The sequence below is a fragment of the Poecilia formosa genome, unplaced genomic scaffold (genome assembly GCF_000485575.1).
Source record: "Poecilia formosa unplaced genomic scaffold, Poecilia_formosa-5.1.2 Scaffold791, whole genome shotgun sequence".
NCBI classification, from domain to species: domain Eukaryota; kingdom Metazoa; phylum Chordata; class Actinopteri; order Cyprinodontiformes; family Poeciliidae; genus Poecilia; species Poecilia formosa.
Window position 1 is genome coordinate 97,850 of NW_006800730.1, and position 3,333 is coordinate 101,182.

The following is a 3,333-nucleotide window of genomic DNA, read 5'->3' on the forward strand; positions in this document are numbered from 1 at the left end:
CAGACACCGATCTGTCCAACCACAGGACAGACACCGATCTGTCCAACCACAGGACAGACACTTACAGAGGAACTTTAACATCTTATTGTTCTAAAGAAACTTGAAAAAAGTTCTTGTTCCATTGACAGATTATTTCACTAATAACAAAACATTTCCCCCTATTATAACTGAAACTAGAAAAATTGCTGTTCCTAGCAAAATAGTCGTGAGAATGCATATTTGCAGAATGATTGCGGCAGAAATGCAAAAAAGCAGAACAAACAAAAAACCTGAAATATGTGAAAAAGCACAAAACAAAAACATAGCAAAGGGAATAGCATAAATTAGCAGAAGCAGAAATTAGTACAAAATCAGAAAAATTTTTAAAGAAAACATAAAAACAAAAATGAAGGCAACAGTGATATATTCAGAGGGATTTATTCGTGGTAAAGATATTGTTTGATACTTTCCATAATTTCTTTTCCATTCATTCTTAAATCTGCTCTCATGCTTCTCTTTTCCACACCAACATCCAGAGGCTCCCAGACAGCAGGAGAAATGTTAATGGTTTTGTCATTTTCAAGAAGAATCTCTCGCTTGTTTGGGTTGTCAGTGTCCATTTCGACAATAATCACATCTTTTATATCATATATCTATCCACCTAAATCCTAGCCCCCATGAAGCTTTGCGTAATTTATGGGCACAACTTTCGCCACAAACCGGAACCGCCATTTGTTTACATGTTAGCAACTCGCTAACCGGCTTTTGTCAGATCTTTTAGGCTATAAAATATGTGGGAACACCAGCTGATTAGGTATTTTTCTGAACCTACATAAAAGAACCACAGACCATGTATATGAATTTTGGCCAAACTTTTGCAAAAGGAGAAGACTCAGCAAACTGCTCCTCTTAGCCGTTCACAGAGCGTTCTGCCCTCTCTCTGCTAGAGCAGGCCTTTTATTTAGGAAAACAAGAGTGAGAAAAGAAACAACAAAAACAGAAAGCAAGCTCTATCTAACATACAGGTCATCAAGCCCTTTCCCAGAGCAATTTCTCCCAAGGGTGGAGGGAACAATCAGTTCTCAGGAACACAGATATTCAACACAGCAAGCAAAAAGTTTTAGCACAGCACGTCACTACTGATTAACATTAGACTGTATAATGAACTAAAGTGATAATAAAAATAATAATACAAAAAATCTCTAACACCAGCTGTCAAAGCTTAAATGTGACAATATTGGTTTACTGCAATCTACAGCTATTGCAGGGAGGGATGGCAACTTGAAGAAATCGCCACATTTCAGACCTCTAGAGCACACGATGCAGAAAGACTTCCTGATCATGAAGTACACATGATGAGGAGCACATACTGAACACAGACTGATCTATCCTCTTCCATCAGGCAGGAGGCTGAGGAGCATGAAGAGCATTTTATACCCATTCAGGGGTATAAAATGTTGAATTTTAATACATATTATAGATGTAAAACTGTCACAGTCGTCTATTGAGAATGACAATGTTATTAAATGTTATTGAATCCATTCAGCAGAGAAAAAAATTAAGAATAAATATTACATTTAGGATTTAATTATGAAGTTTAGTTTGTAAAAGTGAAAAAAATCATCTTGACAGTTTCATTGTGTTACCATGGCTACAATATGGTGTAATCTATGTGTTTGAGCTGGGTTTGTTCACAAATACATGAGAGCAAATAAGCAATAATCAGTGATTGATTTTAAACTCAGCCAATTAATCTCCCTATGACAGACTTCACTAAATCTATATTTAAACACAGTTTGTGATGCTGATGTTCTTGGTAGGATGGGCTGGGGAGCCTAAATCATGATTCTGTCTAAGGCCCCATATTACCTTGGACCGGCCCTGAATGTACCTGGAATCCCCCCTATGCCAGTCTGCCGATGCTTTTGGGACATCTTGAAATGATTAATTGTGGGATGTTTGGCTTTATGTTGCAGTTCAAATTATTGCTACAGTATTTTCACTGATGTTTATGTGACATTTTGTGAACTTCAAATGCTATGAGCTGGATCGTCCTTAATCAGATGAGGTTCTGCAGTAACTTCTACTTATAGCCTTGAACCTCCAGCTCAGATCCCACTCAGAACCATAGAAATGAGTTCAAATTGTTAATTAATACTATTATGTGGATGGTGATTATAGAATTATTTAGGCTATCATGTTTGATGATACAAACGAGCTTTTAAAGCTCGTCTTAAAACCCATCTATTTTACTTTGCTTTCAACACCAGTGGGATCTAGTTTTAAATTGTATGTTTTTGTTTTTAAACTGTTTTTAAATTACTTTTATTATGTTGTGTTCTTAAATTGTACAGCACTTTGTATCAACTGTGGTTGTTTTAAAGTGCTTTATAAATAAAGTTGGTATGTTATGGTATGGTAAACCTTTTCTGGTCAATTTGATGTAATATCAGTGAAAACCATAATAAAGTATTTAATGACATATTTTAGCAGTACTACCATCTTGTTAGTTTTTCCAGATGTTACTATAAAACGTACAGAGAACTTCTGTCATGTCTAAACTTTTGAAAACCAAATTGTAATTTCTAAGAAGTTTTACACAGTAAACATGTAATTTAGATTTTAATTTCAACAGTGAAAGAAAATAAATATTTTTGCACTTCCTTTATTTTGCAGGTGATTTTTATGTGAATGTTTTTAAGATAATTCTTGTTTACAACTGTATAACTATGAAACGTTCTACATTTAAAAAGTATTAAATAACAATGACACTTAAACTGCAAAAGAGAAACATTTTCAATCAATTTGTTAAATTTGTGGAAACCAGAAACTATCATTTTTAACTGTTTAAATTTACCGTTTAAATTTTCATTGCCGATTTCGACTTTTAAATAATTAATTATTGAACATTTCCTTTGTATCTTCATATTTTTTTCTATTCTATTTAAGTTATTAGGATTTTATTATTTAATAGTTGCATTATGTGACCCGTTTCATTATTTTTGTGCACAACTCTTTGGTTGTGGAGTTTAAAGTTCTCTAGAACTAAATCAGGAATAGAAACTCCAGAGCTGCAGAGTTTAGATGCTGCATGTTCATTTCTGATGTAAAATAAAGACAAAAACTGAATTAATAAATTACTTCTGGTGTTCCTCTTCATGTGATTTAGAACTCACGTCACATTTTTAGACTCAGTTCAGGGAAAATATCAACTGATCCATGAATGTAATGACAATCAGCCAGGAAATGTTTCTTTTTCATGCATTTATGATTCATTTTTCATTTCTGAGGTGAAGAGAAAACTCCATTAGGGAGGTGAAGATCAGGTGAGAAAAAAATGAAACAATTAATTTA